This window comes from Gossypium arboreum, chromosome 4 (assembly GCF_025698485.1).
Source record: "Gossypium arboreum isolate Shixiya-1 chromosome 4, ASM2569848v2, whole genome shotgun sequence".
In the NCBI taxonomy this organism is placed as follows: Eukaryota; Viridiplantae; Streptophyta; class Magnoliopsida; order Malvales; family Malvaceae; genus Gossypium; species Gossypium arboreum.
This window is the reverse complement of record NC_069073.1, coordinates 10,853,072-10,878,030: the sequence shown is the minus strand read 5'-3', so window position 1 is coordinate 10,878,030 and position 24,959 is coordinate 10,853,072. Positions and strand designations below refer to the sequence as shown.

The following is a 24,959-nucleotide window of genomic DNA, read 5'->3' as shown; positions in this document are numbered from 1 at the left end:
ATAATAAACTTTAAGTATTTTTTTCATATTTTAAATAAAACATAAAAATTAAAAAATATAATTAAAAATTCTTTAAAATTCAAAAATAAAAATATAAAAAATCTAAAATTCTATGTTATCTAAACCAGACTAGACCGATTGGATTGAAAACCAGCTAGGGTATCAGTCTAGTGAGAAGTAAAAATCAGTTGACCCCCGTGAGTTGAGACGAACTAGTTGAACAAAGCTAAAAAAACTAATTGAACTAGCAAGTAAGCTGATTTTGAATTGGTCTGACCAATTGATTCCTAGAGCGACTAGTTTGATTGATTCAAAGAAAAATTATTAAAAATAAAAAATATTAAGAATTATAAAATCAGTTTGACTATCAGTTCAACTGGTTTTTTTAGCTTGATTCAACTAGTTTATATCAGTTCACCAGTCAACTGATTTTTACCTCTCATTGAACCGATGCTGTTAAAAAATATGAAACTGACAATTTGGTGCTAGAGGAATGTTCACTCCCTGGCCACCAAAACTATGAGAAGATAATTTCCATATTTGAAGAGTTGGCAATTTATTGAATGTTGTATATGGGTTATGCTGAGTATATGGATAACATTTAGCTTATTGGAGATTGTATTGGATCGGATTACCCAAGTTAATCCCTAAGATCATGGACATTGGATTGGATTGAAACTCTATTTATTGAGCTTCAAAGAGTCCATATTTATTTTGATTGTTATTATTATATTGTATTTTACTTATCTTATTTGTTAGCAAGTCTTGAAATAATTTATATATTTGAGAGACTTGTACATGTGAATGTACTGAGAGAATTAAGCATTTAATTTGCTCATGTGATGAACCATTGTGTGGGTGGATTTTGATAGTAAAACATTTGTGTTTTGGTTTTATTTATTGAATTCACAAAGGGTGATTTAGTGATGAGAGTATTAAAGTATTCAAGGTACAAATGTGAGAGAAATTGTCACAGGGTGTGATAGATTAGAATCACTTATTGTAATTATTAAATAGTGTAGATATTTCTTACTAAACTAGGCTCCACAGACGTAAGAAAATTGAACTGCGTAAATAACTTCCTTATTTTGTGTGTTTACTATTTTTAACATTTGGTGGTGAAGAAGTGTCTACTCTTGTCACTCTTTGATTGGTATGGTTTGCTTCTTAGCAAGTATCCAAGCTAACAAATACCCTAACTGATTCTTGGTCCAACCAATTCGGCTGATTCGATTTAAATAATATTAAATTTTATATTTTAAAATATTAAAAATCATTTTCTTTATTTTTCATAATTTTTACTCTTTTGAAAAATATTTTTTTTGTTTAAAATATAAAAAATAATTATAATTTAAAAAATTATTTCACCTTTTTCAAAATACATGGGAAAATTTAGACGACGGACCAAAGCCCATTTTATAATTCTAACTGAAAACACGACATGATTGAAAAGACATCCATAGACATGATTTTGTAATTTTAAATGGCTTGAGTAGGATTAGCATAATATAATTGTGATGACCATGTTTATTTGCTTGCCCTGTTTTGATGTATTACATGAAGAAGAAGGAGAAGAAGTAACAGCTGAAAATACCATTGAATGAAAGTATGAACTATCAATTCGAATTGGGGGATTCTTCAAACTTTTCACAGTTTCCACCATCACCACCTTCCTCAATCACTTTACCATCACATCAGATTCGACACTTCTCACTTGTTTGTCATTAGCCTTTCAATTTTTCTTTTTTTGAATTAATTTTTGTGTTGGTTTAATCTGTAGATTCGAATTATAAGAAAAAAAATAGTAAAATTGGATTTATGGGTAATGCATTGTGCAAAAAGATGGTACTTTTTTAAAGAAAAAAAATGCTTTGATAGATACCTAGCTTCCAAAAATAGCACTATTTTTTTACTCCCACTTAAACTTTGCATATGTTCTTCCACAGTCGATGCCCAAATCCAGAAACTCCATGTTAAAGATGCTTTTCAATGCTTAAAAGCAAAATCTCTTTAAAGGCAATAATATATTCTACAAAACATAACATTAAATTCAATTTTTATGTATAGTTGGTGTCTTATTCATAATTGAAGCATATGGAATATATTTATCAAAATTTTCTTTAAAGAGTTAACTAAAAAGAAATTTAAATTCAGTTCACATTAGCTGCAAAATGAATTGATTGCGACACTTAATCACATCGTTTACAAGGAAAACACCCTTTGTTCTTAATTTACCGACGTTTATATGAAACATGCCTCTAAAGTTCAACAATTGATGGTGTCAATATGTATTTTCTAATATTGTGTTGATCATAAAAATATATAAAAATGAAAGAGATTGTAAATCACACAAAGTAAAATTATTTATTATTTTTATTGCTTTTAAAATTTAATGATAAATAAAATAAATAAAGAGTATATATATATATATAGGCTTTCATGCAATTAATGAGCCTAAAATATCTCAAAACAAACAACCACTAAATTGATTATTAGCAACAAAATATTGACAAAATAAACCTTGTTTACTTTGTGGACGTATTAGGGTTTCTTTGTCTGCCTTGTTGCACGAGTTTGCGTCTTGCATTTGTTTTGCTAGGGTTTTATTGTTTGCGGGAAGTTTGGATCTCAGATTCGTGGGTGCATCATAGCTAATCTCAATATGGTGGGTGAAGATCTGGCAAACCTCAATATTATGGATGAGGAGGAAGATCCCTTGGTGGTGGTAGGGGATGATATATCTGCTGATCCAAAATATAGGTTATGCTTGGTTGGGCGAGTTCTCACGGATAGTGTTGTGAATTTTCCATCTCTAAAAAAATACTCTGGCAGATTTGTGGCATCCGCTAAGAGCTACGCCAAGAATGGGAGGGCAATTGATGAGCAAATGGTTGTGGGAGGAATCAGGGAATGATAGGTGGGTAAATATGGAAATCGATGGGGGAAAATATGGAAAGAAGATTTGGCGCTGATGTAACCAATCGAAGTGAACATAAAGGAGGCACGGTTCGGTGGGGCGGTTCATGTGACATATACGAAAGCCCATGGTTTTGAGGATTGAAGATAATATGGGGCAAATTGAGGAAAGGAGAAATGGAGCAGAGTTGGAAAATATGCCTATAAAATTTGTTGATGGGAAGAAGAGGCAAAGATTTAATCTAGAAGTGGGTGATTCTAATAACAATAGAGGAATGTTGGAGGTAGGATTGGAAAATGCAATATTGGCGGCCGCTACCAAGCCAGCTGACCGGGCACAATGAAAATTCTCAGTTAAAATGTTCGTGGTTTGGGGCAGCCACGAACAATTAGCCGTCTCAAAAACAAGTTGAGACACATTAGGCCCCATATTTTATTTCTTATGGAAACAAAGGTTGCTAGTAAATGAACGGAGAAAATAAGAAGGCAGTGTGGATTTGGACATGGAATTGATGTCGATGTAGAAAGAACAAGAGGGGGATTGTTGTTAGGGTAGAATGAAGGACTGAATTTAACTTTAAAAAGCTTTTCGAAGTCTCATATTGATGTGGAGGTAGATGAAGGAAACAAAATGATAATATGGAGATTCACGAGTTTTTATAGAGCGCCTGTGGAGCACGATCAAAAGGAATAATGGAATTTATTACGACATCTGCAGCATGGAAATAATAAGCCATGGCTAATTTTGGGAGATTTTATGAAATTTTGTTTTCTTTTGAAAAACAAGGGGGTAGTTTACGGGAGGAAAGACAGATGGTTGCTTTTAGGGAGGTGCTAGAAGATTGTGAGATGAATGATTTAGGATTTTCTGGGTAATGGTACACATGGGAACGGTGGAGGTTGGTTGGAAATAATATTAGGAAGAGATTGGAAAGAGGGGTTGCTCATCCAGAATGGTGGGATCTTTTTATAGAGTACTCGGTGAATCATTTGCAACATAGTTTTTCTGACCATTGTCCGGTGTTAGTGGATACAAACGGGGATGGGAGATTGCAATTTGGAGAACGACAAAGGCAATTTCGTTTCAATGCCAATTGGATACTGGACAAAGATTTTGAGGAGCAAATTAAACATGGGTGGTTATCAAATGAACATGATATTTTGGTGAAGCTAAAAGAATTGGGGGTAAGGTTGAGCAATGGGGAAAAAAAGGAGAAAGGTTTACAAGAGTATCGAACAACGGAAGTAAATTCTAGATTGTTTGAGTTTAGTAATGAAGAGATTAATGATGAGGTCCTAGTGGAGATTACAGAGGTTAAATTGGAGATGAATCTTGAAGCTGATAGGGAGGAACTTTTTTGGGAACAGCGGGCGTGAATCAATTTGCTTCGAATGGGGGATAGAAATATGATATTTTTTCATAGGTGGGCTTCATACTGTAAGAAAAAATCATGATTAAGGGGTTAGAGAGTGATTCCAGGAGATGGATTAATGGTGCTGTGAAAATTTTTAAAACAGTTACAGAGTATTTCAAAGAATTATTTTCGTCAAAAGAGGTAAGCAACTGTGATAGGTTACTTTCGGGTATATCACCATGTATTATGGTAGAGCTTAATGAGAAGTTAATGATGGAATTTCAAGTAGAAGAGGTTGTTGAAGCAATAAAAACTATGGCCTCTCTTAAAGCATTGGACATGTAACACCCCTAACCCGTATCTGTCGTCGGAATAGGGTTACGGAGTATTATCGAAACTTTCAAAACATTTTTAGATAATTTTTAATAATTACTATTCACTTTTCAAAATTGTTCGTAACGTCCCTTAAATGGACCCTCGAGACCCAATATGAGCTTTAGAATCAAATTGGGACTTAATCGAAAACTCTAAGAATTTTTCATGAAATTTTAAAATTTTTCCAATGTGTAGGGCTCACACGCTCGTGTGACCCTAGGACACACCTGTGCTACAGGCCGTGTTCAAACCCGTGTAACTCTTTGACTTCTACACATGGTCATGCCACATGCCCGTGTGCTAGGCCGTGTGGTTAATTAAATTCTTTCGAATTTAGGTGCAGGTTTCACACGGCGAAGACACACGGTCGTGTTCCAGGCTGTGTAGCATACATGGCTGAGACACACGCTTGTGTCTCTACCCGTGTGTTCAATTCTGAGCATTCTGTTTTCTTGAATTTAAGGTGCAAAGGACACACGGCCTAACCACACGCCCATGTGCTAGGTCGTGTGTCACACATGGTCTAGACACACGCCCGTGTGGACAAAATAAAACCATTCCTAGCTTCATTTCTCACCCAAAATCATACCAAATTCTTGCACCAAACTTACATCCAAATACCAACTAGCCCAAGCATTGAATTCAAGCAATTTATAACATCTAACATGATATATTGTTACATACATTCATGCTTAAATCTTACCTTTCTCAATCAATCAATAAGAAACACTTATGTTATCTCCATAAAGTAAACTTAAATACATATATATATATATGAGTACCAAAACATAATCATCACTAGCCATTCCAATGGCTAGATTACAATAATCATTTACATTTTCATGCCAATATGATCAATATAACCTATACATACCATTGTAACCATAATTGCTTTGCCATATTGTACCGACATGGGCCGATGGATAGTGTGAGTGATCTTGACTAAGCTTCCAATCCGACGAGCTTCCTATTTACTCTAAAATAGAGAAATAAAACTAAGTAAGCATAAAATGCTTAGTAAGTTCGTATAACATGGTACTTAACTTACCATTCATTATATTTTGAGGTAACTATGTAAAGCATATTCAATCAATTTGACCTCAAGCCCTACACACATCCTCATTGCCCTTGTGAGTCATATATTCCATAATAACATCAAAACATATATGGGCTCAACAACAATCAAGTTTCCATGCACATATGCTTTCCACAACATGTATTCATTTAAAATCTATAAATCATCTCTTTATATTACAAGTATAATTTCATAATAGTTCATCTCAAGTTCAGATTATTTCATGTCAGAACTTTACTCATATCATTCAAAATATCAAGGTCACACAAGTAATAGTACACTCAAGGTGTACAAGTCCAAAATCAAGGATGAACATTCTCATCAAATAATTTCCATGTGCAAATATCATCATCTTATACTTTCATATATCACTTATCTTGTATTATCATTTTCTTGTATTTCAGACCGATACGTGTAATAACTCATTTTATTATTCATATCTTCTCATGTCTAGTTTGTCACCCGTTGAATTTATTTGAAATATTGATGGTTACACAGGTAGTACACTCAACGTGTACAAATCAGGATCCGTCAATTCATATTCAATGGTACCCATAAGGTACTATTTCAGAGAGTACACTCTCGAGCCACACATGTATACAACAGGATTACCAGTCCAGGCTAAATCCTTTTTATGACATATGCTCTAAGGAGTTTGATCTGGATTACCAGTCTGAGCTAAATCCAATCCATAACATATGCTCGAGAGGACTTATATCAGGATTACCCGTTCAGGCTAAATCCTTTCTGTAATGAGGTCAATAGGATTACTCGTCCGAGCTAAATCCTGTTAGCAACAAATGCAGGACCTCATTCATTTTGGGAAAGCATATATATTCATCGATTTTCCATTTATTCAACTGGGATTTAAACATTTTTCAAGCATTATCGGCCATGTGATTATTTCATATATCCATAACATTCATATAATTCAAGTAAACACATTCCACATTCATTTTAAGCATATAAGTAACATTTTTATCATTTATCGTTTATCGTTTATCGGGCATTATTATTGATCGGGCTTTATCAGATATATTTTTAATGTCATATATATATGATATTTATACAGTTCACAAACACAACATTTAATTCAAGCATATAAATATACACAATTTAGTTATACGAACTTACCTCAACAATGTTCATGTACGTAAAATCTACTAACTTGACATTTTCCTCTTTCCTCGTTCTAGCTCCGAATTTGGTCTATCTGGATCTATACGAATAAATTTTACATAAATTTATCACATTTCATATTCAAGTGGACTCAATTTACATCCTTAGAAAAATTACCATTTTGCCCCTAACTTTTCCATAAATTCCCATTTTGTCCTTAGGCTCGGAAAATGAAATTTATGCAATTTACTCTCTATTCCAAGCCTAATTTAAATTTCAATATAGAATTTACAACACATATTTTCTATAAATTTTAGAATTTTTCATCAATTTTTACAACTTTACATTTTAGTCCCTAAATCATGTTTTCATCAAAGATCACTTTGTAAAAGTTGTTTATCTACCAATAACCTTTCATTTTCTACCATAAATTTCTAATTTTCAGCATATACATCCATGACCTAATTTCCATACTTTGATAACTCTTCAAATTGATCCCCCAAATAGATAGATTAAGCTATCCCAGTTTCAAAAATATCAAAATTACTAAAAACGAGACAAGAAAACTTATCCAATTTGGCCAAGAAAGTTTCTTCTCTCTCTCCTGGGGTTTACATGGAATATTTTGGGGAAAAATATGATATAAATGATTTTTTCTCTATTTAATTAATTTATCATCTTTAATAATTTTGATTTCCAATTTAGTCCTTAGCCTTTTTCTAATTTTCCATGGATGAATCATCCAAAAATATCTACTAACTTTTTATTAATGGTTTAATTACCATTTAAGGACCTCAATTTTTGAATTCCATAGCTATTTAATCCTTCTAGCTACTAGAATTCAACTTTTGCATTTTATGCGATTTGGTCATTTTCGTAATTAAACACATAATCGGTAAAAATTTCTTATCAAAAAATTCACATGACATTTCTAACATATTATGGACCATGTAATAAAATAAAAATTAATTTTATTTTCGGATCGGATTTGTGGTCCCGAAACCACTGTTCCGATTTCATTGAAAAATAGGCTATTACATGGCAAATAAGACTTTCCTGCAATTTTCTTTCAAAAGTATTAGCATGTAGTAGGGCATGAAGTCGCTACGTATTGTCTGGATGTTCTTAATGGTCGAAGAAACATAAAGGAGGTGAATCATACAAGTATAGTTCTTATCCCTAAGGTGAATTCAGCGAAACCTATGAGTCAGTTTCAACCCATTAGCCTTTGTAATGTGATTTATAAAATAATTTTGAAGGTGATTGTCAACAGATTTTGCTAGGTGCTTCATTTTTGTATTAATGATAGCCAAGGGGCATTTGTACCAGAAAGGAAAATAACAGATAACATTTTTATGGCTTATGAAATTTTACATTTGTTCAAGAAAAGAAGAGGAAATTCGAATAAAGGTTTCACTTTAAAACTCGATATGAGTAAAGCATATGACAGGGTCGAGTGGTATTTTGTGGAGTTTGATGCGAAGAATGAGATTTTGCTAGGAGTGGACTTCCCTTATAATGAGGTGTATCACTAGTGTTTCGTATATAGAAATGATCAATGGAAAGCATTGGGAGGAGTTTTGACCTACAAGAGGATTAAGGCAAGGAAATCTACTAAGCCCATACTTATTTCTAATTTGTGCCAAAGTTTTCTCATGTTTAATTGACATGGCCAGAAGAAAGGGGAGGCTTTTGGGGTCAAGGGTGGGGAGAAGTAATATTTCGGTGACCCATTTATTTTTTTACAGATGACAGTGTGTTGTTTGGAGAAGCGTTGACTGAGGGTGCAAATAACATGAAAAACGTGATCAACGAGTATGAAGTAGTATCGAGAAAAATGGTTAATTTTGACAAATCAGTAATCTATATAAGTGGTAATGTTGAACAAGAAATACAGGAACAGGTGGGCAGAATCTTGGGAGTGCAAATTTCTAATAATCCAAAGAAGTATTTGGGATTGCCAACAATGGTCGGTCGAAGGAAAAAGCATGCTTTTGTTGAAATTAAAGAACGTTTTAGCAAGATGATGAACAATTGGAGTGTACGCTACTTATCGGCTGAGGGTAAGGAAGTATTTCTTAAATCCGTTTTACAAGCTATTCCGATCTATGCTGTAACACCCGAAACCTGGCCCAGCCGTAATGGCCGAATCTGACGTGCCACATTGAAGTTAAAAATCCACGCTTTGTTTTAGTGTTTTAAAAAAACGGTCGTTTGATAAGGCTTAACCAAGTGAATGGAAGTCTGCACTGGTAGGTATCCAAAAAGCGAAGAGGTGAGCCATGAAGGTCGCTTAAGTACCAAGCTCTTGAATGGATCCAATCCTAGACATGCCCATAACCATTACCACACTTTGGTGCGAGGTTAGGTTTTGAGAAAAACGAGTTAGAATTCATTTAAGTAGATATTTTTGATAAACCGATTAATTGTATCGTTGCGTTACTTTGAAAACAATTATCATTTTCAAAATGTGGGCTAAGTCTAACCCATTTTGGATTGTTATCAGTAAAATATAGGGTATAAAATAAAATGATCCCAGAAAAATAATTAAAATGGCCTTATTACAACCCAAAACCAAATAATAATATTAATAAGATAAAACTTATAAAGAAATAAATCGGCTACTTATTGCAATTAAAAGAAAGAAGCGATGAGTGTGGCCATCTCCGAGTCCTCACGACTCCAAACCATCTAAGCTTAGGGATTACGGACAATTAGAAGCGGGTGAGTTTACGAAAACTCAAGTGTGTAATCCCAATAACATACAAACAAGTGAAAACACATGTCGAGACAATCGGGCCAAAGCCCTATTTAGTCTTGACATATCTTGGTCAAGCATTTTCATAAATCATATCATTTGGTCAAGCCTTTTCATAAATCATTTCACTGGGTCAAGCCTTTCTTCAGAAATGGTATGGCCCATAGGCCCATTTCAATATCACATGTAATGTCAATGGATGTATGCAAGCCCATTTCAATATCATATGAAATACCAATGAATGTATGCAAGCCCATTTGGGAGACTACTCGACCCACCATTCGCTACTCTCCACCGTACCAACCAACACACTATGTGGGAATGATTCAACCCACCCAACCAACACACCAACGGCAAGCATAGTGCTTTATCATATATCTGGAGGCCTAGCCTCTTTTAATAACTGGGGCAAAGCCTTTTTCAGTAAACTGGGGCATAAGCCCTTTTGCACTTCCTCTATCCATATAAAAACCCAACCCAATGCATTTATGAATACATCATGTGCATTTCATACATATCATGTGCATTTCATACATATCTTGTGCATTTTATACATATCATGTGCATATCATATCAATCATGTATATCATATCCCAGTATCAAATTTATAATTAAACCTTAGGGGTATAATGGTCATTTTTACCTAAGGGCAAAACAGTCATTTTCATACTATAAGGGTAATTTCATAATTTTACCAAATATCAAGGTTTTCCATGTTCATCAACAATTATCAATATTTCCAAGTGTTTAAACAATGATCTTTAACCCACTTTATCAAACTCAGGCTTTTAGGCCCAAAACCTCTAATGGGCCCTACGAATGCCGATTTAGCCCACTAAGCCTGCTTAATCCAAATTTTACAACAATACTAACCGTATTATCAAGCAACTTTTCCAGTTTCCATTTTCTATCAATTTTACCCAAATGGGCCCGAAAGCCCATTGGGCCCAATTCCAACCCATTGAGGCCCAACTTACCATCGTGTACAAAATTGTGCTCTTACCTATTCCATCGATCCAACCACTGATCATATCGTATCTATCGCACTTTAAGCAAAGGCAAAATCACAAGTTCTCGAAATACCGGTATTTTAGCATTTCGGCTTCTCAGCAAATATTAATCTAAGCTATTACGAGGGTTAGTACACACCTGTTACGGGTTGAAGTTGAAACGATTCCATAATCAATCAGTTACGATAACTACCACTTGTCACTCAAACTTAACGATTCCAATATCAATATATGTAAATCCTAAGCACATCAGTCATACAGAACATAAGGGCGTATTCATCATTTTACCATACAAGGGTATTACGGTCACCTTACCCTACAGGGGCTTTACGGTTTTTTTACCTATTAGGGGTATTTTAGTCATTTCATCCTACAAGGGTGTTTTGGTAAATCTACAAATCAAAGGTATTTCTGTAATTTTGTAAATTAGGGGTATTTTGGTAATTTTACAAATTAAGGGTATTTCGATAATTTCACAAACCAGTGGTATTTTGGTAATTTTACAAACTAGGGGTGTTTTAGTAATTCTATCCTATAGGGGTATTTCAGTAATTTCACAATCGAGGGTAAAATGGTAATTTTGTAAATCAGGGGTAAAATACTAATTCTGTAAATCGAGGGTAAAACAGTAATTCTATAAATCGAGGGTACTTTGGTAATTTTTACAAGTCGAGGGTATTTTAGTAATTTTACAAATCAGGGGGTATTTTAGTAATTTTACAAACCAGGGGTATTTTAGTAATTTTGTAAATCAAGGGTAAAATGGTAATTCTATAAATTGAGGGTAAAATGGTAATTCTATAAATCGAGGGTAGAACTATAATTCTGTAAATCGAGGGTACTTTGGTAATTTGGTAAACTAAAGTATTCTAAACAGGGATAACAATACGAATGGGCCTAAAGCCTATTCTCAGGCCAAATGGGCCCACACGTTCGTGTGGCCCTTTTAGCCCAAATCTAGCCACAGATATGAGATTCATCTAGCCTAGTCTAATATTTATTACACAATCAAACAACTTATCCAATTGGGCCCGTAGGCCTATTGGGCCCACATGGCCCCTTTCGGCCCATCGCGGCCCGAAGTAGGCATCCTACAGCTAGAGTAGTGAGAAATACACACCTGATAGGAGACTAGAGTTAATCAACGCTCCGAGCACTCTTAGCCGACGCCCAACCCAAACGAGCACGCCATACAGCGAAAGGGATCAGCCAAGAAAGGTAACTCTACTCTCCTCATGGTTCTTTCTATTTAAAGCCAGCTTCGCATCCCCCCTTATGTTAGCTTCCTGATGTGGGATCCCTCCATCATCAGAGTTTAAATTCAACACCAACTCTTGCCGCCCCCTGTTAGCAAAATAAATGCTCCTTGCTTGCCATGGGATTCGAACCCATGCCTCCCCTCAGATGCTCCACATGCTACTTGCCACTAAACCACAAGGCTTTTTGTGTCATATTTTATCCCTAATTAATTATAAGGTCTAAAGGCCAAAGTCCAGGTTCCCTAAAAAAAACCAAAATAAATTGCAAGAGCTAAGGCTTGAACCCAGGCTCTTATACAACCTTAATGATGCCACAACCACTAGACTACATGCTTCCTTGTGTCATTTATTTACCACAATAATTTAAAAGGCCCTCATCCAAGCATCCAAGTTTTTTTTTCGCTTAATACCAAAATTTTTGCTAAAGCCCAAGTTTAAACCCAAGATTTCTCCAACACTTCTCAAAGCCATTAACCACTAAAGCAAACATTTAATTGTTTCATTTCATTGCACAATTAAATACCTATATACAACCTCCATACAGACCCCCACTCAAGGCCCAATACTTCTAGGCCCAAATTCGGGGTGTTACATATGCGACGCAATATTTTAAGTTACCAGTTTCATTTTGCCATGAACTTGAGAATATAATGTGTAAATTTTGGTGGCGTAATTCCTAAACCAACAAAGGTATACATTGGTACAAGTAGAGTGATATGTATATAGCTAAAGCGAAATGAGGGCTAGGTTTTAAGGATTTATCAAAGTTTAACAAGGCCCTGTTAGCAAAGCAGGGGTGGAAAATTATTACGCAACTTAATTGTTTGTTCGAATGTGTAATGAAAGAAAAATATTTCCCAAGGAGGGAGTTTATGAGTGCAATAATAGGATCTTACCCTTCCTATACCTGGTGAAGTATATGAGGAGCTAGACGTCTTCTTGAGGAGGGGATTAGTTGGAGAATCGAGGACGGCAAGACAGTAAATATCTAGGATAACGCATGGTTATCGAGACCTGAAAATGGAAGAGTGGATTGTCAACATATTGATATTCGATATTCTATGGTGTTAGATTTAATTGAAAGGGATTTTGTTACCTGGAAGCAGGAGGACATTCGTTCATTATTTGGCGAGGAGCAGATGCAGAGAATTCTCTTAATTTTGTTGATGGGCAGTGAGCCACAAGATGTGTTAATTTGAAGAGGCGAGAAAACAGGGCTTTATACGGTCAAAAGTGGTTAAAAATGGCTGAATACAATAGGGGAAACTAGAATACAACATGAACATCTATCTAAGGTTTTTACAAACATATGGGATCTTAAGGAGCCAAGCAAGATTCGAATACATTTGTGGAGAGTCGCTAACGAATTTGTGCTTGTACTGTATAAACTGAGAGCTCGTAAGCTGGTGGTTAACATGATTTACCTAGTATGCAAAGAATAAGAGGAAACAGTGAGCCACCTCTTTTGGGATTGCAACTTTACTCAACAAGTATTGCGGGAATATGGAGTGTTTAATTCAATTACCAACAGAGAAACCAAATGGAAAAAATGGTTAGCATTTGAATATGAGAATCATAATAATGAAGAATGCAAAATTTGAACTATCTTTTTCTGGGCTATTTGGTACAACTGAAACAAAATTTATCATGAAAGGAAACGAGACCGAGTACATGAAATTTTGGGTTTTATCAATGCATACTGTATAGAAATAAAGAACATAAGTGAGATTTTTAAGAACGGACATGAGATTAACAATAATGTGTGGCAGCCACGTAGGGATAATGTTATAAAAATAAATTTTGATGCGCATTTTAATCAGAACTTTCGAAGTTTATTTTTAGGAATCATTTGCAAGAAATAAGTAAGGACTAGTGATTGCATCGTGTACTTACCCATGGGAGAATAGCTCAGATCCGACCATGGCCGAGGCGAGGGCGTGTTTTCAGACTGTTACTATGGAAGAAGAAATGGGTTTCCAAGACATATGTGTTGAGGGAGATGCGTTAACTGTTATCAGAAAACTAATCTCTGTAGTAGAAGATAGATCATGTATTAGAAATTTGATCCAAGAAATCAAGGGGAGAATCTCCAAATTCAGAAGCTTGCAGTTCAAATACGTACCAAGGGAAGCCAACAAAGCAGTACATGGGTTGGCGTTGGAAGGGCAGAAATATGAAGGCCCTCGATACTGGATGGAAGAGGTACCACGCACAGTGGAAGGACTGGTAAACCACGATAGGAGTTACGACGATGACGAAAGATAACTGATATTGTTGAGTCCGGACTTTGTATCGATGGATCGGTCCGAAGAACTCGCAGAGAGTAACAGAGACTAGAGCTTGAAAAGGCAACATTTGTTTGATCGTGGGTGAAGGGTCTCTGAAGCAGCTGATGCATAAAGGGAGTTTGTTTACAGCGATAAGGAAAATAGGATTCCAGACCTAGGTTTTTTCATTTCTTTTTAGATTAAGTCTTTTTGTTTTCTTTTCTAATTTTTGTTTTCTTGTGTGCTTTCTTTAATTTTATTTCTGTCTTTTTAGATTCCAATGCACCATTCTGGTTGCCAATTAAAATAGGACATTTGTAGAGTCATTTATTTTGGTCTATAATCGAGTCAAGTTTCTCAATCAATAAAGCATCAATTGATATTGAAAAAAAAAACAATATTGACAAAATATTCTATTAAGTATTTAACTAACTCCAAAGTAATAGGTTAACTTCAAATCAAGGTGAATAAATATTCAACACTTCCTTTTGATTCAAAGTTGTTCTGTAACACCCCTAACCTGTATCCGTTGCTGAAATAGGGTTACGAGGCATTACCGATCAAATCATAACATACAACATACATTCCTCATATGTAAATCCATTATCACATAAACATCATTCAAACATAATCATATTGTCCCTTATAAGGTTCTACGAGACCTTAAAACATGCTTAGAAGAGGTTTGGGACTAAACCAATAACTTTTGTAAACTTTGGGAAACATAGAAAATTTTCAAACATTCTAGGGTCACACGCCCGTGTGAACAGGCCGTGTGCCTTACACGATCACCAGACATGCCCGTGTTGCAGGCTGTGTGAAAACAGGGCATACATTTTGACTTGTACCACATAGCTGGAGACACGCCCGTGTGCCTTGGCCGTGGGAAAACTAGAGGGGTTGCTGACTTGGGTCACATGGCCAGCCATATGCCCATGTGCCAGCCCGTGTGCCACACATGGCCAGTAGACACGCTCATGTGTCTAGGCAGTGCCAAACCTGTAGGGTATACTGACTTAATTCGAAGGATTACCTGGAGGGACACACGGCTGTGTACCAAGGCCATGTGTCACACACGATCAAGCCATACGCCCGTGTTGTAATGACCAAAAATTCACGGGCATAAAAAAAGTGCATTATCGTGCTTCCGTCTTAATAAAAAGAATTCGTAAATAATTAGTAGAAATATTTATGAGTCTAGTGGTGTGTTTAATTAGGCTTTAGTTAGGTGAATTTAACCTAATTAGGAGAAATTAGAAAAAAAAGGATTAAATTGAATAAAGGGTAAAAGTTTAATTATAGATTAAAGAAAAACTTAAGGGCTAAATAAGCAATTAGACTAATTGCTTAGAATGAGGAGGTTAATGAGTATAAAAATCTTGAGATTTTGTTATCAATTTATTATTATAATTATTGTTATGGTTTTTATTTAAATATTATTATTAATATTATTATATTATGAAATAAAATAAATTAAGACAAGTGTATGGTGATAAGATGATACAAGTGTAATAATGTATATATATACACTTGTATTATAATTATTTATTTACTTAAAATTTAAGTTAAAATATATTTATTAATTAAATAATTATATTTTAAGATTTTTGTATGATAAATAAATAAAAGAAAGGCAAATGGATGGTTATGATAATATACAAATGTAAAAATATTTATATGTACAGTTGTGATATATGTATTTATTATTAAATGATATTTATTATAATTATTATTATAGTTTTATATTAAATTATTAAATTATTATTATTACTATTATTATTATTATTATTATTATTAAAATAAATTAAAATGAAGACAATTGTATAATGATTAATGGTACATGTGTAAAATATATATAAATATAGTTGTAATTAAATAAAATATTTTCTTATAATTTAAGTAAAAGATATTTATGAATTAAATATTATTATTATAATGTATTATTAGTAATATTATTAACTAATATATATATATATATATATATGAAATAAAGTAAAATAAAAAAAAGAAACATAAGCTTTCGAAATAGGGAGAAAGGAAAGAAGAAAAGAAAAGAAAAGAAAAGAAAAGGGAGAAATAGGGATTTTAAAGCTTGGAACTTAAATGGCAAAGAATTCGAGGCATCGACATCGAAAGGAAAGGAAAAATTATCGAGGAGTAATCGAACAAATCCTGGTTTGTATTACTATAATTCAAATCTATTTATTATTAATTGTTATATTTTAATTAAAATGCTTGGCAAGTAAAATTAGGTAAGCAATTGAAATGATGATATTGATTTGAATGAAATTGATTCAAAAATGTTTATGGCTATTGAAATTGAATGTGAACAAATTGGAAATTAAAAGTGATTTAAATTGAATCAAATTGAATTGAATGAAGAAAATATGTGAGTATTTGAAATGTATATTGATTGAAAAGTAATTAATGATTTGAATTTGATTGGAAAATGAATTAAAAATATGAATTAAATAAAATGAATTAGTTTATGAATATTTGTGAATATGTGAATTGTGTATTGATTGAAAAGTGGTTTGAATTGAATCGAAATATGATTATATGTGATTATCTGAAATATATATTGGTATTGAATTGTTTATTGATTAGAAAGTGGAAAAGTGAATTTGAATTGAATGAGAATTGAATTGAATTGTGAATTTGAATTGAAAGTGAAATTGACATTGAAAGTGATTTGAAATGTGAATTTGGAGACCCTATTAACTAGTCGGGCTAAGTCGGATATAGTTGGCATGCTATAGGATTGGAAGAGTTCAGGGATAGTTCGACCTCGAGTCGATGAGACACTGGGTGTCACTATTTTACTTCGAATAGATTCGATGAGGTACTGGATACCACTTTGCTGTGGCTCTGCAGATGAGACACTGGGTGTTAACTTTGCTTCAAACTATCCGATGAGGCACTGGGTGCCAATCTGGTGTGTTTGGTTGGATTTGCGTATCCGCCAAAGTCCGAGTCTGTTAATAGCAGTAATTAAATGGAAAGTTAAATCAATTGAATTGAATCGATTGAGCCATTGGAAAGAAATGAGAAAGTAGATGTGAATTGAATTTGTGAATGGAATGAAGATGTGAAATTTGAAGCATGAACTTAAGGTTTATGAATTTGCTAAAATATCAAATTATTGATATTGAAATCAGTTGAATAAATAAAATGAGAAAATCAAATGAATTGATCGATTGAACTATTGAAAGTATGAGAAAGTGAAATTATGAATTGAAATGTGAATTGAAATTGAGATATCGAAATAAGAAATGAAAATAGAATGATTTGGAAATAATGAAATAGTGTATGAGTTAGTTGAATATAATCTTATGAATTAATTAGAATTATTTTTATTGAAAAATGTTGGTTTAAATAATTATTGAAAGACTAATGTTGTAAGGTTTTAGATATGTAATAGAATAAGTTATTGAATTAGGATATAGAAATGAAATATATGAAATAATGATATTATGAAATGGTTATTGATGAAATGCATGAAAATGGATATTGATATAAGAAGATATATAAATCAAAATAAAGAAAAGCTAGTCAAGATATATATTATTAGAATAAATTTAAAGTTTAAATGCATAAATGAATTATTTAAAGGTAAAATAGTGGTAAGGTTTAATGTGTATATATATTGTTTTTACCTTAAGTATTTGAATTATAGTAATATCACTGGGTGTATACTCAGCGTACGGTTTGTTTCCGTGCGCAGATTAGGTACAAAAATTTTGAAGAGTTGTATTTGATATTACGAGTCTTCTTTTCATCACATCTTCAAGCAACAAGAGGGTACGTTTTGAAATTTTGAATAAAATGGCATGTACTTAGGAAAAATTAAATATGTCCCAAGTAGTAGTAATGGATTTAAATATAAATTATTTAAATTTATTATTTGTCGATTTTTATGTTCAAATATAATAGTAATTAGCCAAGAATTACTTTGGCACCAAATGTAATATTCCTATATCCAGTTCCTTGAGTCGAACATGGTATACAGGTGTTACACGTGTGCTCGGCTGTGTGGGGCGAAAATAGGCTTGATTGAAGCCACATTTCTTACCCTTCTCAATCATACCTAAAACACCATATTTCATGCCATTTCAATACATTAATAGACAGCCAAACCATGCTATTTCATGCACCAAACTTACAATACCAATTCTATCCATTTCTTCAACTCAAATCAATACCATTTGTACATTAACACATACCAAACTAGCATGATTCATTCCTCATTACTCACCTATTCAATCATATACCAAAGTACATATCATACTCATCAATAAAACCTATTTCAATATGTATTTTTACTACCATCAATCACACACAAAGCTTGACTCATAAATCATCTATTAGCCATTCACTTATCAAGTCCGGCTTAGACCCTAGTCGGAATAGTGGTTTTGGGACCACATATATGAGTCATAAAAATATTTAAATATTATTCTTCGTGTTCATGATGTGTGAATTAGCATGTGTGTAAGTTTTGTTTGAAAATTTAATCATTTGTGTGTTTAATTTTGAAAAAGGACCTAATCATGTAAACTGTAAAAGCTGTATGCTAGATGTTAAAAGTGCCTATTTGACTTGGATTTATAATTGAGAGGTCCTTATGTGGATATTATGCGATTCACTTTGATAATGGACATTATTATATGTGTTTTCAAATGGTTTATTAAAAGGGTATTATAGTCATTAACATATTAAACATATGTTAAATAAAACATAACATAAAATAAAGCCATTGTCATCTTGTCTTGTCGAAAATTCAAAGGAAAAATAAAAGATAAAAGCTTGCTAGGGTTCGGCTATGGGTTGACTTGATTAAGGTATGAGTTTTGTTCGGTTTTTGATAATTTTTACTTTTTTGTAATCGTTGCTTTGTATATTATCGAACCCATGCCTCAATTTCTGATTTTGTTGATGAATTTTAAATGTGCCATGGATGGATTCATGAGCTTTGTGATGTTATATGTTGAAATATGAAAGCTTGATGTTGGGTTTACATGTGTTGTCTTTGAATTTTTGATGAAATTGAGTAATTTGGGCTAAATTGTAAAAATTTTATTTTGAGGGACTAAAATGTGAAATAAATGAAATGTATGGACTTGTATGAGAGCTAGGAAAATTCAGCTAAGCTTGTGTACAAGAAAATTTTGTGTATTTTGTGATTTTGTGAATTAGGAACTAAAGTGTCGAAATGTAAAAATGTGAGGACTATTTTGCAAAATGCCCTAATTGTGTGTGAATAGATTGGTTTGAATGATTTAGGGAATAAAAGGGTTAATTTTGAATACATTTAGATCAAGCAAATAGGAATTCAGACATAGACCGAGGGAAGTCAAAGATTATAGAGTAGACGATCAGAGTCGACAATTCAGAGTTTGAGGTAAGTTCGCACGTAAAACATGATGTTTTAAGTATATTTTGCTGTTTGATTATACATAGGTTGTATTTATATTTGGTTGGATGAATACAATGATAAACCAATGGTATTTGGCACTAAGTGTGTGATTTAAATTAGCTTCGGCTATATGAGGCACTAAGTGTGCGAGTCTGAAATGGTTTCAGTTAATTGAGATGGCACTAAGTGTGCGGAATTGTTAAAGCTTCGGCTAATCTTTAAAGCACTAAGTGTTCGAATGTTTAAAGCATTGGTGAACTTTAGAAATTCTTAAAATATCCAAACAAGAGGTGAGAATGAAAACAAATGAATACGAGAATGTTTAGGTAAGTATAATATATATGTGGTAGATGGTAAAATGCATAAAAAGTTTATTGAATTGGTATAAACATATGGTTGGTGTTGGCATGGACTTGATGGATGAGTTGAGAATTTATAAGTACTTATGTGTTGATGTTTCATATTTTATATATTGTTGATGTTTTGGTACGAGCTTACTAAGCTTTTGAAAGCTTACTTTGTGTGTATTTGCATTGTTTTTAGATATCGAAACTACTGTGAGCTCGGGAATCATCAAGGATCATCACCACACTATCGAATCTCATTTTGGTATTTTTCTAAAAATGTATATTTTAAAGTATGGCATGTATAGACTAGTAGTTGTGGGATTATGTTTTGTGATGTATATACTTAGCCATGTGATTTGGCTAGCTTATTTTTGAAACTATAATTTGATAATAGTACATGATATGTGTTGATAACATGCAATTGTGGTATGTTTTATTTGGTTAAAAGAAATGGTATATGTTGGTAAGTTTTGGTAAGTTTTAGTATGAGATTGAATGATGTAAGGAAAGAAATGTTTTGATGTGATCTTACCTTATGTTTGGCATGTATTGGTAAGGCTCATGATTTTGTATATGGTTGACAATATTATGGCATAAACGATGTGTGTTTTGGCATAAAAATTGGCTGAATTGGTTGTGCATATAGGCTTGTTTCTTTTCTTGTAGGTTGACCCAAGTTGGGGTGGCAATTTGGCTATTCAAATGACCTATTTTTGCTCACACGGGCAGAGACATGGGCGTGTGTCTCAGTCGTGTACGACACATGACTATGTTGCACGGCCATGTGTCCCTTGGGGTACCCTACAATTGTAAGTCAGGCTCAAGTGCGGCCAAGGCACACGGGCGTGTGGTTAGCCGTGTGGCCCAAGTCAGGCTCGACCTTGGCCAGGGCACATGGGCGTGTCTTGTGGCCGTGTGGTCAAGTCAGTATGTATGCCCTATTTCGCCACGGCTTAGACACACGGGTGTGTCTAAGGCTGTGTGAGGCACACGGCCTGTTCACACGGGCGTGTGACCTTTTAAAAGTTGAATTTTTTTTAGGTTCTGAAACTTCCTGATGTTATCGAATTAGTCTTGAATGTATGATTTAGACCTCGTATGATTGTTTAAAGTTTGTGTTAAATATCTATGACCTATATTTTATTGAAATGTGATGATTTTTGTTATGTGGTTGTTCGGATCTGAGTTGTGAGTCTAGTAATGCCTCTTAACCTATTCCGGCGACTGTTCTGGGTTAGGGATGTTACATTGACTATGCCCGTTGAACCCTTCGGAATCACTAAAGATACTCAGATATCACATAAAGCTCATACAATGCCATAGCCTAGATATGGTCTTACATATTATCTCATATCGATGCCAATGTCCTAGACATGGTCTTACACAAAATCATATAATGATGCCAATCCCAAACATGGTCTTACACGTAATCACAGTACAATGCCAATGTCCCAGACATGGTCTTACATGTAATCTTATCTCGGTAATCCTAATGTCATGACATTTGTATCCTATATTATTCTTAAGGTTCATACGGGACTTTCGGACGTCGTAATTCTATCGATTTCGGCTCATAATCATGGCCATTCACCATTCAATTCAATTCAATAATAAATAAGCATTTATAACACAATTTAAATATGTTTATTATCATATGAACTTACGTCTTTCGTTGTAACGACAAATTAAGTCGACTAATTCGATACTTTGTTTTCCCCCTGTTCTAGGTCCGAGTCTCATTTTTCTCAATCCATATAATAAAAAAAATTTACTTATTTAATCATTAACTCATTCAATTTAACATAATTTACACATTTTGGTAAAATTACACTTTTACCCCTATTATTTCACATTTTTACAATTTAGTCCTTATCACATAAAATCACAATTTCATGCAATTTCATCCTACCCATGCTTAGCTGAATTCTTCTTATTGCCTTATCAGCCCACATTTTCCAAATAATCACACTTTTAACCACATAATTTCATTTTTTCACAATTTAATCCCTAATTTGCATTTTCATCAAAAATCACTTTATAAAACTTGTATATCCAGCTTCAAACATTAATAAAATATCATAAAATATCTAAATAACCAAACATTCAAAAATGACATCATTCAAAATCTATAACAGTTTCGAAAACGGAGATACGGGCTAGCTAAATTGAGCTGCAACAATATAAAAAACGTAGAAATTATTAAAAATAGATCAAAATCCTTACCTAAATGAGGAAAACAATGTTGGCCGAACCTAGCTCATCCATCGCTTCCATTCTTTTCAAATTTAGGTGGAAGGGATGATAAAAATAAGGATTTTGGCTTTTGTTTTATTAATATTAATTGTTATTAACTATTTACTTAATTAACCATTTATAATTACACCAAAGGCCACTCCACTAACATGCACTATCTCATAAATGGACTATTTACCACAAAAGGACCTTCACTTTTAAGTTCTATAGCTATTTGACACCTTTAGCTCATAGAACACAACTTTTATGCTTTACGCGATTTAGTCCTTTTTACCGAATTAAACACTTAAAGGATAAAATTTCTTTACGAAAATTTCACACAACTCTAATATCATGCTTTTAATATTTAAATAGTAATAAAATAAATTTTTTGATTTCAGATTTGTGGTCCCAAAACCACTGTTCTAATTTAGCTAAAAACGGGTTGTTACAACTCCCCCCTTAGGGATTTTCGTCCTCGAAAATCTTATCAGAGATTAGATTAAAGATTTGCTTTCACATAGCCTTATCAATTTCTCACATAACCTCAGATTTCTCAACTTTTCAATCTCACGAGCTAAGATTCTGATCTGTTCTTTGCCATACGTCAAAACAAGCTGAGTGTCTCCTTCTGAAAGAGAAACTATAGGTAAAGTATCTTATCTGTATCATCACATCATATATAATAAATACATTATGGATCTTATCAAATTCTGACGGTAATCTCATACACTCTCATTCTTTCAATAATCTCATATAGCCTGATAAATCACGAACTCAACTTCTCCTTATAACTAAATTGAGAAATTGTATTCCCACTATAATGCCTTCACAAATACTCAGTTTTCTAACTAAAATTCAATGCTTTTACGCATCAAGCCCGCATATGTTTTCTACCAATATAAAACTGCTTTTAGACTATCACAAATTACTTCCATTTTTCCTCAGTCTTTCAAGTTCTAAAACAAAGTAACAAAATATATTTCGAAAATCTGAATCACTTCTCATATTAACTATCACATTGAGGGTAGTAAATACTGTTAAAAAGCAATCCCATACCCAAAGCTTACAGTAGTTATAACACCCTAACCCGTATCCGTCACCGGAATAGGTTATGAGGTATTACTAGAAGAGACATAGCTTTTAGGCAATCAAAAACATACTCAAACATGTAATTCAAATTCAAATCAATTATAAACTTAAATAATCAATTTAACCTTTTTACAAAACAATTTATAACATATTAATCAACTTGTCGTAATATTAAATTATAAACAAATAATGTCCACTATATCATTTTGACACAAATCATATACGCATATCAAAGTCTTTATAAAATAATTTAAATCAATTATTATAAGCATGAAATATCAAAGAGCACAAAAACCAAATTTTCATGCAAACCATTAAAACCTTATAATACTAAAATTACTATTTATTTGGTCACTTTTATAAGCATTAGCCGATGACCATATGCTTTCCTATACAAAGGCATTTCATTATTAAACCAAAAACAAAGAAAGCAATTTATTCAATCAAGGATTTCATACATAAAAATCATAAAGCATACATATTCGAGATATATACCATGTTTACCCTACTTCATTCGGCATGTAAATTTTAATTACAAGAAATGTCAATTTTTTTCCATTTCAAATATAAATAATCTACTATTCATATGATTATTTTATAAGGCTTTAGCCAAATATGATCATACCTAATACATGTGTTTCATTCCATGACCATTTCTTTACTAAACCAATTTCTATTATTCAATTTGCATGAAAACTTTTCAAAGAATCACATTTTCATGATTATTCAATTAGCAAATATCACATGACAAATAATAATCAAATTTCCATACTAATTGCCGAATACCAATATTCACAACTTCAAAAGGTCGAAATTTAATTACCAACCATTTTGCATTGAATCGAAAGACTTATATAAAACCAACTTAATGACCATACATTCGATTATATATACTTATGATCACAAGTCAAAACAAACATATCAAATGGCCATATAAAAAAATTGCCGAATTAAAAAGTCACTCATGATATGTACTAATTACTGATAAACCGTAATTTATACATATTTTTACCCATGTTTAACGCATTTTATGGATGATTTCCCATTAGAATTGGTGAATTCGATGCTCGTAATGCTTTAATTTCATGTTGTATACCTAGGAGAGCATAGGAGAGCAAAAGGAACGAGAAACAGGCCAAAAACAGAGAAAATGGGCCAAAGTATAAAATCAACACGGCCTGAACCGCCTCACACGGGCAGACCACACAATCGTGTCAATTTGGCAAGCTCGAGCACGGCCTGAAGTAATCACACACGGGCGTGTCCCTGCCGAGCCCAAGTGGAGTCCAATTCGAAAAAGGCTAATTGAGGGCTTTTAGGCATTCCAAAGCCTATAAATACACCCTAGAGGAGGAAGAAAAGTGACACAGAGAAGAGGGGGCAAGGAATTACCCCAAAAAAGCCGATTGATCCATCTCAGAAACTGGATTCATCATCAAGACTGAAGATCTCTCCCCAATTTCCCTTCAGGAGTTTTGGGTTTCCTTTATTTTTTGTATTCTTTATTATTCTGAGATGCTTTCTTATTTAGTTATGAACTAAATCCCCTAAATACCTAAAGGGAATGAAACCTAAGATGAATTTTGTTATTGTTTTCTGGATCGTATGATAAATATTTAACTTGTTCTTAATTATGTGTTCTTAATTCTTGTTTTGATATCCCAGGATACTGATTCAAGATAAGCTCTTATTTAGAGGAGGAATAGACCCTGTCTAAGAGTAAATTTCTCATAATTAA

At 33.3% G+C, this 24,959-nt stretch overlaps 1 long non-coding RNA gene across 1 annotated transcript; it reads right to left on the bottom strand.

Annotated features, from left to right (window-relative positions):
* Positions 1-10,048: 10,048 nt before the first annotated feature.
* LOC128291661 (uncharacterized) lies at positions 10,049-14,400 on the bottom strand. The gene is made up of 5 exons (XR_008281478.1): positions 13,990-14,400; positions 13,761-13,896; positions 12,964-13,291; positions 12,764-12,881; positions 10,049-12,034 (listed from the first exon to the last, which is right to left on the bottom strand). It is a non-coding gene; the product is annotated as an uncharacterized LOC128291661 (long non-coding RNA).
* Positions 14,401-24,959: the final 10,559 nt, after the last annotated feature.